We start from the raw sequence: 14,105 nt of genomic DNA on the forward strand, positions 1-14,105 counted from the left end.
TTCTGGTCTCAGGAATGGAATCAGCTTGGAATGCTGATGTAACCAAACTCCTCTGGGATTCTTCTCCTGTACTGTCAGCCAATTGAAATAAGATGGACACCCTTTGCAAGGAAAACAGAAAGTGGTGAGTTTATTGTCTGTGCAGACAAGGAACAAGTCAGGGCCTAGTGGCCAAAAGACCAAGTGCACTCCTTGCAGGAGGGGATCGGACATTTTATTTCCTTGGTTGGGGGGTGGGGGGTGTTGCACCCTCTGAGAATCTTAAGCGTGGCCTCATTCTGTCTCATAGATGTAGTCTCTAGTTCACGTAGCCATTTCTGTCTCTTGGGCTCATAATTACCTTGTGAGCTTGGCGTTCTTCATTCACCTTTGATCCAGGTGGGTTGAGACTCATTGATGCATCTTAGATGGTCGCTTGCTAGCGTTTAAGACCCCAGGCACCACACTTCAAAGTGGGATGCTGAATGTTTTCTTAACAGATTTTATTTTGCCAATTGACTTAGATGTTCCCTGAAGCCATAGGCAAGGTGTATGTAAATTTTTATATGTGAGACTGACTTAATTTGTAAACTTTCACTTAAAGCACAACAAAAATTAAAAAAAACAAAAAACAAACCCGTTACCATCATGTTGATTCCGACTCGTAGTGTCCCTATAGAAAAAGCCAATGGGACTGTTGTAGTCTGTCACATGGGGTTGCTATGAGTCGAAATCGACTCAAGGGTACCCAATAACAATGTATTAGTTTTTAATATACTATAATCAGAGAATAATTTTCCCTGAGGATAGTTTATCATTTATTTCTGGTGGGCACACTGTCACATTTTTCCTGTTTTATGAGTTTGAGTTTAATCGAGTTTGCTTATTTTTCTTTCACTGTGTTAGAACGAAGAGAAATCTCTTTTATTTCAAAATTGGCTGAAACTTTACAGGAAAAACATTTATTTAATCAGATGATTTTTATTAAGTGTGACTCTTGAGAATCTGAAATGCTCTGTATTTGTTTTCTGGTAGCATATTATTTCGAAATGACCTATGAATATATCAGTGTCAGATAGAGAAAGCAAGAAAGCTATTAATTAATTGAAAGGAAATATTCTGCTGAATATTATTTTTAAAACAGCATCTTTTATAGTTCCAAAATCCGGAGGGGGCATTTTATGATTTGAAACTTATGAAAATAGTGGCTTTATAATCTTAACTATATCCTACCTCTACAAGCTTGGAATGCTGATGTAACCAAACTCCTCTGGGATTCTTCTCCTGTACTGTCAGCCAATTGAAATAAGATGGACACCCTTTGCAAGGAAAACAGAAAGTGGTGAGTTTATTGTCTGTGCAGACAAGGAACAAGTCAGGGCCTAGTGGCCAAAAGACCAAGTGCACTCCTTGCAGGAGGGGATCGGACATTTTATTTCCTTGGTTGGGGGGTGGGGGGTGTTGCACCTGAAACTCTACACCTCCAGCCTTCCCATGCCCAAATTTGGAAATCTGAATGCTGAAGCATTCTTCATAGGATGTCCCAGTTGTGGGGCTTCTTGCTTTCCAAAGGAGCTCGGATGGAACTGTGGGATGGAAAATATCTTCCTTTCAGGTGATGATGGGGTTGGGGTCAGGTAAGGAAGCGATCCCCTTGGTCTGCACATGCACCAAGATCTAGCGCTTTGAACAAGGTGCAGTTTAGAAGCCGGTGTTAGCAAAGACCTCCAAGCAGGAAAGAGGGTAGGGAGCCAAAGTGGGGGGGAGGGGAGGAGGTGCGTTAGTGAGGTTTTACTAACAGTGTTTAAGAGGTTTTGTCATCACAGTTGGCATCTTTTTGATTTGGCAAATTCCTTTCGGCTTTGTGTTGAAAAGTGTTGGGTCAGTATGTTAATTATTAGGTATATCGTTATTCAAATATCAGTGGACGAAACATTTAGAAGGATTATAGTTTAGTCAGGAGCCTTGGTGGTGTAGTGGTTAAGAGCTTGACTGCTGACCAAGAGGTTGCCGGTTTGAATCTACCAGCCGCTCGTTGGAAACTCTGTGGGACAGTTCTGCGCTGTCCTATAGGGTTGCTATGACTTGATGGCAATGGGTTTGGTTTTTTCTTTTGAATAGTTATTGCAGTTGCTTAGAAAATACTTCGCGATGGCGCTTTGGAAATACATCTAGAGAATATTTACTTTTATTTAGAGCCTTTTCGGACCTGTAAGGCCCTCTGAGAATCTTAAGCGTGGCCTCATTCTGTCTATTTTTCATTCCCTTTGAAAGAATTTCTAAGTAACTGCTTAAAGTTTCTCTCCCATCTGCCATGAGTAGCACACAGGGATTTCTTGTGATTTGGGTATTAATTTGTGTCCTGAAAATGACTCTGCTTAAATCAGGCTCTCCTGAACCCTTCTATTACATGCTAATTTTTATTTTCTGAGCTTGAATTTATAAACAAGGCAGATCAACATGTTTTACATAAACATTAATCATTGAGAGGAACCCACTCTTTGAGTAAAGGCAGTAAGTGCCTTTTGAAAACTTTCTGGGAGTGTTCTACTTTTTACCAAGCCAAGCTACTCCCAGCTTTGTCGGAGAGGCTAAAGCATAAATTACCTGGAAGATCTACCTTATATCTAAACAGGGCTTTTGGTCTAGAATACCTCAAGAGAAACTCCTGTCCATTTCCTTCTTGTTGTGATGCAAGGAACATGGGTCACTCACTGCTTCCTACCCTCGTGCAAGGTGTGAGACCCTCAGAAAGGAAGTGACATACACACACATTCAACACCCCTCTGCCAATCAGAAACAACAGGCTCCTGAGCCACGCATAAGTAGTAACGCTGTGGAGAAGTGGAGTCAGTTCATTGAAATTTTTGAGTCTTTACAAGGTAGCTGTGTGACATTGTAAAATGTGGTGATTTCCTAGGATACTTTGAGACCAGGATGGAAATCCATCATCCTTTAGGTGAGGCAGTGTGCCCTGGGCCTTCCCGATGGAACTCTATTTAATCCTCTCAGCAGTTCTGCCGGTTAGGTATCATTATCACCATTTGATACAGAGAAAACTTGGTGATTGAAGCATTTGTTTGAAGTGTTGCAGTTGATGGTACAAACAGACTTCAAACTAAGGTCGACCCAAAAGTATACAGTGAAATCTGAGGTCAGATAAGATCTGTGAGACACACCAAAAAAACAAACCAAACCCACTGCCATCAGTCGAGTCGATTCAGACTCATAGTCGGCCCTATAGGACAGAGTAGAACTGCTCCATAGAGTTTCCAAGGAGTGCCTGGTGGATTCAAACCGCTGACCTTTTGGTTAGCAGCCATAACACTTAACCATTATGCCACCAGGGTTTCCAAACAGTTCTCCCTAATTCCTCCTTTTCCATGGAGCTGTGATTTTGGTTCAGGGGAGGAATGTGTCCATTAAAAATACTCCCCTCCCCAGCCTCCTTTGCAGCCAGGAGTGCTCACTTGACCTAGTTCTGGCCAGCAGGATGTAGACAGACATTTCTGCATAGGCTTTTTCTTTCTGATTTCTTTGTTTCCTTCCTGGAGCCTGGACATGATGCTTAGACTTGCAACCGCCATCTTGTGGTTGTGACACTGAGAGCCTCATGCTGAAGATGGCAGAACAGGAAGATAGAGGGAGCCCAGCTTCGTGATGATATACTTGAGTGGGTTCACCAGCCCTTGTTGACTTGCCTATGGATTTCATGTTAACCAAGACAAATAAGTGACTATTTGATTAAGTTGCTTCAATGGGGTTTCTTTTACGTGCAGCTGAAAGAAGTCTTCCTGATAAAGGAACCAAAAGAAATAAAAATATTATAGAACAAACTAATATAAATGATTTATTAGCTCTACCCTTTTTTTTTTTTTTATTAACACTCTCCCATAGCATTGATGATACTACATTAGTGTACTTGTTTAACTTCCAGTTTCCTGGTCCTGTTCCTAGACACAAGCGTGCACATACACCCGTACGCGCATTTTGAGCTCTTTCAGGCTAGGGTTGCCTATTCCTGTTGATTCAGCCACCTGTACAGTATTTAGCATACAGCAGACACTTCTTTGTACTTGCATTTAAAGGATAGTGTTTGGCAATGTTTAGAAGAACAGACTGGTTAAATTTTGAATAAGTAATAAAAACACCTGTGCTCTTTTATCATTTTGAAATGAAGATTTTGGTTTTAGACCTCATAGTCCTAATTTCAAAAGGGGATATTTGTCTTGAGTTAGCTAAATTCATAGGGTATTCTCTTTCAGTGAACTTTCAGACAAGTTAATTTGTTTATAGGCAGGGATTAGATAAATCATATATTACTTATAATCTAATTTTGTATTTATTTATGCTGTGTGAATTTCACTTTTTTTTTTTAAGAGTCTTAGAATTGAGACATTTCGCTTTAAATGAGCTTAAAATCATTCCATATAGCTAGGTGAGCAAGTGAATCATTGCTCACTTTATGAATTAATAAGTAATTTATACTTAACTGAGTTTCTTTGCTGTCAACTTAAGTCCTGGATAAGTTTTTAAAATAAAATAGAAATGGTTTTGGTTCGTCTTTTGTAACATTTTAACAATAATCCAGGAAATATTTTAATTCTTTCTGGCAGTGCTTTCTTTTCGTAGGGTTCTTTTCTTGTGCCAAATAAATTATCAGAAGACTTTCACTAAGTGCAGTGTAGTGTTATGCTTGCTTTGGTACCTGTCAGAAAAAAACCCCAATTGAGGGTGCTATAAATCGTTAAGCGTTTGACTACTACCTGAAACGTTGGCAGTTTGAACCCACCCAGAGGTGCCTGAGAATGTCCCTTCTGAAAGGTCACAGCCTTGAAAACCCTATGGACCAGTTTTACTCTGCACACATGGGGTCACCATGAGTTGGAATGATTTGACGGTGACTGATGACAACAATGACATGTAAATTTATCCACTTACCTAGAAATAAAATATTGAGGAAGGGTGGTGATAGAACAGGGAACATTCCTGCTGAACGATTTATCTTCAGTACATTCTTAAATATAAAGATTGGATATAAAGACATTTTGAATATAAATCATTATATCAATATGCTTTAAATAACAACTGACTACATTACCTTTTCTTTTTCGTGGTATATTTATATTTATTATTATTGTTTGAGTATGATTTTTAAACAGTATGTGGTGTTTTATTAGTTAAATTACATGGGAGTTTGACAATGTAGATAGGATATATTTTGTTTAAAATAGCTATAACGTGTAACAAAATAAGAAAATGTCTTGACTCCTTTATGTGTGTGCATGAAGCTTCAGTGACCACGTGCGCTAATATGGTCATTTGAATTTGTTTGAATAAATTAATTATGAGCCATTTGTCTCTTTCAAGCAATTATGACTTATTCTCAATTTCTAATTCAGATTTATATATTAATTAGCACACAGAAAGCTCTTAAAGGTGTTCCATAATTAATATGTTAGATGAAGATACTGACAACATGCTGTTATTCTACTTCTATTCTTTATTTCGTGGTTTTATATGTCCTATTTTCAATTTGCATGCATTCCGCTGTTTCTAAAATTGGTATTTAAGCAATGCTTTTTTTTTTTTTATTACATTAATTATCAAGTTTTGTCCTAGTCTTAAATTTCATGTGGTTGTGGGAGGCAGCACAATGGGCATCTGTCTACCTTGCTGATACCTACTTTCCTGGGTTGAAAATACACTGACCTTGACTGTAACCTTGACATTTAGGGTAGATGACTAGACTTTGGAAATATAAAGCTCAGTGTGACTGTGAATCCCTATTTCTGTAACATCTTTAACTACATAATCGTAATCCAGAAAATCTGTTATGATGCTTGAACACCTTTTACAGGGATTGGCTTTACGTAGCACAGACTTGTTGATGCTGTTAGTTGCTGTTGTTGGCTCTAACTCATGGTGACGCCACGTATGACAGAACAAAAGGTTGCTTGGTCACGTGCCTTCTTCATAACAGTTGGTATGTTTGAGAACCACTGTTGTGGTCATTGTGTCATTCCATCGCATAGATCCCTCACCTTTTCTGGCCCTTTGCTTTACCACACATGATGTCCTTCTCCAGCAATCTGTCCATCCTGACGATGTGTCCAAAGTAAGTGAATCAAAGTCTCAGACAATATTGTGTGATCCATAGAGTTCTCATTGGCCAGTTTTTGGAAGTAGATCACCAGGCCTTTTTTCCTATTCTGTCTTAGTCTGGAAGTTCTGCTGAAACCTGTCTACAATGACTGACCCTGCTGGTATTTGTATTTGAAATACTGATGGCATCACTTAGAGCATCATGTTGTTGTTGTTGTTAGGTGCCCTCGAGTCGACCCCGTGCACAACAGAACGAAACACTGCCTGGTCCTGCGTGATCCCTACAATGGTCATTATGCCTGAGCCCATTGTTGTAGCCACTGTGTCAATCCATCTCGTTGAGGGGCTTCCTCTTTTCCGCTGACCCTGTACTCTGCCAAGCATGATGTCCTTCTCCAGGAACTGATCCCTTCTGATAACATGTCCAAAATATGTAAGACTCAGCCTCACCATCCTTGCTTCCAAGGAGCTTTCTGGCCACACTTCTTCCAAGACAGGTTTGTTTATTCTTTTGGCAGTTTCAAAGGCATCAACTCTTCTTCGGTCTTCCTTATTCATTGTCCAGCTTTCACATGCATATGATGTGATTGAAAATACCATGGCTTGGGTCAGGCGCACCTTAGTCTTCAGGGTGACATCTTTGCTCTTCAACATTTTGAAGAGGTCCTTTGCAGCAGATTTGCCCAATGCAATGCGTCTTTTGATTTTTTGACTGCTGCTTCCGTGGCTATTGATTGTGGATCCAAGTAAAATGAAATCCTCGAAAACTTCATATAGTTCATTTTCTGAAGAATTCTTCACCAAACTAAAAGTTGGGCATACAATAACATATTTGGTTATTATAACCACAGACAACATCTAGAGGAGTAAACAGCATCTGGAGGGATGTCTGTTTCCTTCTTTGACCTAATGATATGTTTTAAACTTCCGGATTTCTTTTTTTTTTTTTTTGAGAAGTGAGAAGTGCTATGAATTTTTTATGTTTTAAACTTTCCGTTTTTTTTAACAGGAATTATTCTTAAGAATTTCTCCCTGTCTGTTTTACTTAGTCCTCGTGACCTTATAAAGAATCAGGCAAAACCATCATGACAAAAGCAAAAAGTGATCATCTGAACCTCATTTTATCTAGATTGAAAAGGATGTGCTTTATAGCTGAGGATACCACACAGGAAATGTCTTTTAAAGTTACTCTCAAGTATAGCACCAGTGTATAGGGAAGGAAACCAACATTTTTTTTTCTCTCTCTTTTTTTTTTTATTGCGCTTTAAGTGAAAGTTTGCAATTAAAGTCAGTTTCTCATACAAAAAACTTATACATTGTTATGTGACCCTAGCTGCTCTCCCCACAATGTGACAGCACACTCCTCCTCTCCACCCTGTATTTCCTGTGTCTGTTTAACCAGGTCCTGTCTCCCTCTGCCTTCTTATCTCCCCTCCAGACAGGAGCTACCCACATAGTGTCTCATGTGTCTATTTGAGCTAAGAAGCACACTCCTCACCGTATAATTTTATGTCTTACAGTCCAGTCTAATCTTTGTCTGAAGAGCTGGCTTCAGGAATGGAAACCAACTTTTTTTAAGTGCCTGGTAAAGATCAGGCACTCTGCCTGGCACTTCCAACTGGGGATAACTGAAAGTAGTTGTGACTGAGGATTGATGGGTCCTGGCTTTGTCACTGACTAGCTGAGTGACCTTGGGCAAGTTTCTGACCTCCTCAGCAATCCCGTGAAATAGGTGGTAGTATGCCCATTCTACAGATAAGGAAACTGAGGCACATTTTAGTAATTTGTTCATGGTCACACAACTAGCAAGTTGAGGAGCTTGAATCTGGAACCAGACTATAGTCAGGACCCGTCCCCCACCCTTTTTCTCCCATTCTGTATCCCCTTCCAAGCCTGTGCCTTTGCATAGCCTCTGAATTGATAATTTTGACCAAGTAGGCTGATTGTTTTATATTGAATGAGCCCAGATTAGGGACAATTGCAGTATGGAAAAAAAGAAAAAAAAAACAGTGACAGGCCCTGAAAAGGGAATGGGGAGAAGTGAGTTATAGCTGGCCATTGCCCTAGCTGACTACGTGTCTTTAGCAAGTCGTGTCACCTCACCTATCTCAGTTTCCTTATCTCCTAAGCGAGGGCTTGGATTTGTAGAACTTAACTTTCAGGTTTACCCTTTTATCATCATGAAGTTTTCCTACTTGTCTCTAATAATAATTCTTGTGTCAAAGGCTGTTTTGTCTTGAATATAGACAGTCCAGCTTTCTTTTGCTTGCTGTTTACGTGATATATCTTTTTCAGTCCTTTTATTTCCGATCTATTTTTGTGTTTTTCTTTAAAGTATGGCTCTTAGAAAGAACGTATCTTGATTCTTGGATTTATTTTTATTCATTCTGGCAATCTTTGCCATTCGATGGAATATTTATCCCATTTACGTTTAAAGTAATTACTGATATGGTTATATTTCCTTCTGGAGTTAAAGTTTTATGACCACACTTAGTGTGACACACGCAGAAAATTGCTTTATTCTTCTCCCACCTCTCCTTTCATAACATTCTATTGCATTTCCATTCTCTGCTTCTGGATATTTTTGGCAGATCCTATAGCTTTTTGAGTCACTATAAAATATTCCCATTGCCGTAAAGTCATTTCCGACACATAGCAACCTCTAGGATAGAGTAGAACTGCCCACAGGGTTTCCAAGGCTGTTATCGTTGTGGGAACAGACTGCCACATCTTTCTCCTGCAGAGCAGCTGGTGGGTTCTAACCACCAACCTTTCGGTTAATAGCTGAGTGCTTAATCACTGTGCCACCAAGGCTCCTTATGAAGTATTAGAACAACCTAGTTTTCAAATATTAGAAAAATGTAGTACAATGTCAATCAAAACTTCCATTCCCTCAACCAGGTTATAGCATTCTCCCTTTTCCATCCACAGGCCTGACCTCTGGCTTGGTGATCTGCATAAGGAAGAAAGGTAACTTCTAGTTTAAATATCATCTCTCTATCTCCTTCTACCCACTGCCTTTGACTCCTCCAGAGCCAGCAGGTGGGGAGCAGAAAATGGGCCAAGGCTGTTGTACTTAGTGGGTGCTGTTTGTGATCATGGCAAGCTCTTTGTTGTATAAACCCTGATGACGGCCTCTTTGTAGATTGCCTGAAGGGTCCATTGGCACCATGCTGTTGTTGATGTGAGCAGTACAATCCCTGCACTACCACTTCTTTTTTTTAATTTTATTTATTGATTTATTTTTATTGTGCTTCAGGTAAAGGTTTATAGAGCAAATTAATTTTGTGACTTTGGCTACCAATCCTGTGACCTATCAACACTGTCCCCTTTTCTACCTTGAGTTCCCCATTTCCATTCGTCCAGCTTTCCTGTCTCCCCCTGCCTTCTTGTCTTTGCCCCTGGGCTGGTGTGCCCATTTATTCTCATATATATGGTTGAGCTACATGTACTATTATTTATTTTATAGGACTGTCTAATCTTTGGCTGAAGGTTGAACCTCAGGAGTGACTTCAGTACTGAATTAAAAGGGTGTCCAAGTTAAAAGGGTGTCCAGGGACCATGCTCCTGGGGTTTCTCCAGTCTCTGTCAGACCAGCAAGTCTGATCTTTTTTTGTGAGTTAGAATTTTGCTTTATGTTTTTCTCCCACTCTGTCTGAGACCCTCTATTGTGATCCCTGTCAGAGCAGTTAGTGATAGTAGCTGGGCACCATCTAGTTCTGCTGGACTCAGTCTGGTAGTTGCTGTGATACTTGTGGTCCATTAATCCTTTGGACTAATCTTTCCCTTGTGTCTTTGGTTTTCTTCACCTGGAATACCACTTCTGACTTCCAACTCATGTCCTCCAGTGGCATATGACTGGAGTGTCCCTTTGTCCCTGTCCAGGCAGCCCATGTGTGTGAAGACCTTTCAGAATCACTCAAGCCTGATTACCCTTCATAGTATCCACTTTTCCGCAGGAAATCCCATGTCTTAGCCCCTGTTTCTACATTTACTATGGCTCTCTGGCTTTGCTCTACTATTACAGGCTGCATTAGCAGGACTGAGGGCTCTAACCTTACACATCTCCCACAGAACAGGCTTCAGAAATGAGGCACACATCCAGCCAGGGAAGAAAATATTAACCTCCCTCATTGCGGAGAGCCCCAGTTTATGAGGGGTTGTTTGAGGCACTCTGAGCTGGTAGAGAGAAAAGGAAAGGAATCTGCTCTCTGCTCCTGAGAAATATCTTTGAAAAAAGTTATCTTCTGCAGTACAGTACAAGTTCTTCTCATATGTAGGCTGGAGAGTGCAGGAGGGACCCCTGGTCTGTTTTGGCCACGTCGTATCAGGTCCTGTGGGCATGTGAAGGGAACTCATTACCTATTACTTTTAGCATTGAGACTTCAGCTGAAAATCTGAGAAAACAAGCAAGTATTGCTGGTTAAAATAATTTAGAGATTACCGGCTAAACAGCAAGTTGCACAGATAAGCATTATACATTCAGCTATATTTATAACTTGTGAACTACCACGCTGTATAATCTTCTCCCCCTACAATGACAGGAAATACTAAGTATAAAATATATCCTTGATGAATCAACTCGGGGTGATTTCAGGATATTGGTCTCTGGGGAAGTAAGGTGACCAACATAATAAGAGGAATGAGGTTTCTAGTCTGAAACACTCTTTGCTGATTTGGTTAAATAATTGGTCACTTAAGTGGAAAAAAATATAATTCAAAACTATTGTTAGCTCAGTCAAACTAGTTGATCAGGTTGGCTGAGGTAGATAAAACCTGAAACTGGGTTGACAGGCATCCCTGGTGGAAATCCTTAAAGAATACAGATAATGTGTGTGTATATATATATATATATATACACACACACGTGTTATATGTGTGTATATGCATATATATTTGTACATGTTTATAAAATATGTATGCATATATATGTGTATATATACGTATATAGATTATATTTTTATAGTTCCTACACAGCTGTCATATAGGGTCATATAGGGTTGCTATGAGTCGAAATTGATTTGACAGCAGTGGCTTTGGGTTTTTTTTTTTTTTAACATAGCTGTCAGAGAAAGAGATGGCAGATGGTGAGGTTACTTCAAATATAAATTAAGAGTTGGCAAAGAATAAATAGGACAGATAAAGTAGAATGGTTTGGAACAAGAAACAGATAAATTTCCTTAATTTTTGGAGCAGATACAGATGAATATAAAATGTACTTATCAGTTCATTAGGTAGCATTTTTTTGAAGCAGAAAATACCTTTAAGCCTGCAGTATGATTTTGTGCCAGAACCTATAGGTGCCAATATTAGAAGTCATTTTAAAGTTATATCTTTAATTCTGTCAGGTTAATTTTCAAAATATAGTAACATATATTAATATGCATTAATATGCTTTATGTGAATAAAAGGAGACTAAATCTTAGCAGTGTCTAAGAGTTTTCAAAATAACTGTTGAGGTTATAAAAGTAACATATGATCATTCTAAAAATGCTGGAGAATAACTGAAAAGCACAAAGAAAAAGGCAAAAGTACTGCTAATGTTATCAGGGTAGATAGCTAGTATAGACCAGAACAAGATAGAACAAATTGCTTTTCACTCTTTGGCATATTTTTCCCCACAAGTTTTTTTTTTTTTTTTTTTTAAAGGTCTTTTCAGTGCAGAACCTTCTTTGATCTATATTTAATCAGCTGACTTATTTCTCTGTTAAAAACTAATGAGAATTCTCTTTCATGGCTAGACTTCATATGTAAGAAGCTGTGTCAAGATCATCAGAAATCTGCTAAAGAGAACTCCTCAAACTTTATTTGTAGGCTAGATTTTTGTGTAACTTTCTGAGCCTTAGGCAATTGTTCAGAATTACTTTAAGGCACAGAGAAACAGATAAGGAAAGTTAGCTGGTGCATAAGAAAGCTGGATTTTAATGCTTCAGCCTGTTTTTTGTTCCCGCCCTGGAACTGCTTATGGCAGTTAATCTAATGTGGACCTCAATATTTCATTTTCTAAATGGGGCAGTGTCTGATTGTGGGGTCAAATGGAAGAGGTGTATTAATGTTTTGGTCCATTTTGGGGGGTATGTTTTAAGCAAGGTAAACATTCATGAAGGAGTCCTAATTTGCTAGAAAGCTTGGAGTTTTCACCCAGAGATTTAAAAGGAGAAGTTGTGTACAGAGTTCTACGTCAAATATTGCCATATATTGCCTTTGAAAAATATCTTCATCCATTTCTTTGGTTTTTGAGATCCGTCTTTTAATATTGTTGGCCTTTGGTGAAAAGTGAACACACTGAAAAATAACTTTATAGAAGAAACACTGTGAGTGCTATAACCGTAAATTGAGAATATGAATTTTTTCATGTCACAAAAAACTATGGAAGTGGGTTAACCAAAAATAAGAATATGTTTATCTTCTTAAAGATAATTCCACCAATATTTGGGAAAAAACTTGACAATCTTATCTAAATCTTGATATTTTTCCCCTAAAGCTCTGTGTAGAGAAAAAAATTAAAGAAAAATAGACAACTAAATAAATAGAAAGAGGGAGACAAAAATGAAACTGTGCTTAATCACCTAACTATCCCCAAATAAGTTTGGCTGCTAATACATTTTCCATTTTTCAAATGGTATTAGGTAGCTGCCTGATAGAAATGATGACTTGCAAAATACTCTGTATTGTTAAAAAAAAAAAAAAAAGATTGCTGGATAGATTTATCCTGAAATGGCAGAGCAAGCAGCTTAGTTCAAGCTAATATGTGGCAGTTAACTTCCCATTTATGTACGTACATCACAGACTGTGCACATACTGTGTAAAAATAATTACCAAATGTTTCGGGGGTGGAGAGTCTATTTCTTCTCATGAGAATTTATGAAGTTGTTAAATTAGGTTTCTTTGAGTCCTAACAGTTGATTTCATTAAGATGTTTACTGGATAAATATTTTCACTAAGGTTTTCATCATCCTCAGAGAGGTATCACTTATACACTGAAAAGTGTTCAAAGTCTATTGCAATGTGCATCTTTTTTTTTTCTTCTTTTTTCAGTAGGTTTTTCCCCCATTTGATTCAAACGAGGGCATTATTTTAAACTGCTTCAATATATTGGATATCTTGTAAGCATAGAAGCAGTGGCTCCAGAGTGTTAGGGTCACAGTTTGTCTAAAGGTGATGTGAAAGCTGTAATGCTTATCATAAATTACATTATATAATGCTGATGTGTACTGTATATGGGAAAGAAGCCATCTCATTGCTGAGAGACAATCATGGTTTTATTTTGCATCATTTCTAAGCCATTCAAGTACATGGTGGAGTTGCCATTGGCTTGATTGCAACTAACAACAACATGGGTGCGTAGAACCTTTGTGATTCCTTATAGCCATAAAATGGTCTGGAGAAGGCCCTTATCTGTGGAATGCTGAGGCATATCTGGTTCATGACATGGGTAAATAGTAATTGTTTACCCTGCCTATGCGTATGCACATGCGTATCCTGCATATGCTTTTGGGCAGGGCTTCCAACTGGTTCATTCATGGCCAACGAAGCAAAACCAGAGCAGACCTGAATTTTTACAGTTTTGGTGGTCCAGAATGGGAAAAATTATGGCTCGAAGCCCATAACGGGAAACTTGAAAGAGGCATAGTGAACCCTTTCAGGAGCCTGATGTGTGAGATTGGATTATTGCCAGGACCGTGGAGAATGACACACATTCAAAGCTGCACAGCCAACCTCCATCTTTGGAAGGAGATTTGGTTGCTATGCAACACGTGTGCTGCCCTTGTTTTCTAAGAGGGAGATTAAGTTTCTAGCAGAGCTTTGACCTGTGATTTTTCTCATTCTGGTTACCGTACCAGTTTACCCAAATTCTAAAAATTCATGTCTGTTCTGGCGTCGCTTCCTCAGCCATGACTGAACTGGGAAGAACCGATTCAAAGCTCTGCTTTTGGGGCATGCACTGAAGGCTCTTGTAAATGTTATCTCCCTTAGTGTGCGTGTACAATTTAGAAACAATATTTTGTAAAGACCAAATG

The 14,105-nt window shown here is 38.9% G+C and overlaps 1 protein-coding gene across 5 annotated transcripts in view; it reads left to right on the forward strand.

The window, feature by feature from the left end:
* Positions 1-14,105, forward strand: part of PLCB4 (phospholipase C beta 4) — a 446,434-nt gene that overhangs the window by 20,685 nt on the left and 411,644 nt on the right. Inside the window, exon 2 of one of the 5 annotated variants that reach the window (XM_049869961.1) lies at positions 9,016-9,054. The exons of the other annotated variants lie outside the window; for them this stretch is intronic. The gene's annotated coding sequence lies outside the window, so the exon portion shown is untranslated. The remainder of the gene's footprint in view (positions 1-9,015; positions 9,055-14,105) is intronic. 5 annotated transcript variants of the gene reach the window in all.

Source organism: Elephas maximus, chromosome 25 (genome assembly GCF_024166365.1).
Source record: "Elephas maximus indicus isolate mEleMax1 chromosome 25, mEleMax1 primary haplotype, whole genome shotgun sequence".
Lineage (NCBI taxonomy): Eukaryota > Metazoa > Chordata > Mammalia > Proboscidea > Elephantidae > Elephas > Elephas maximus.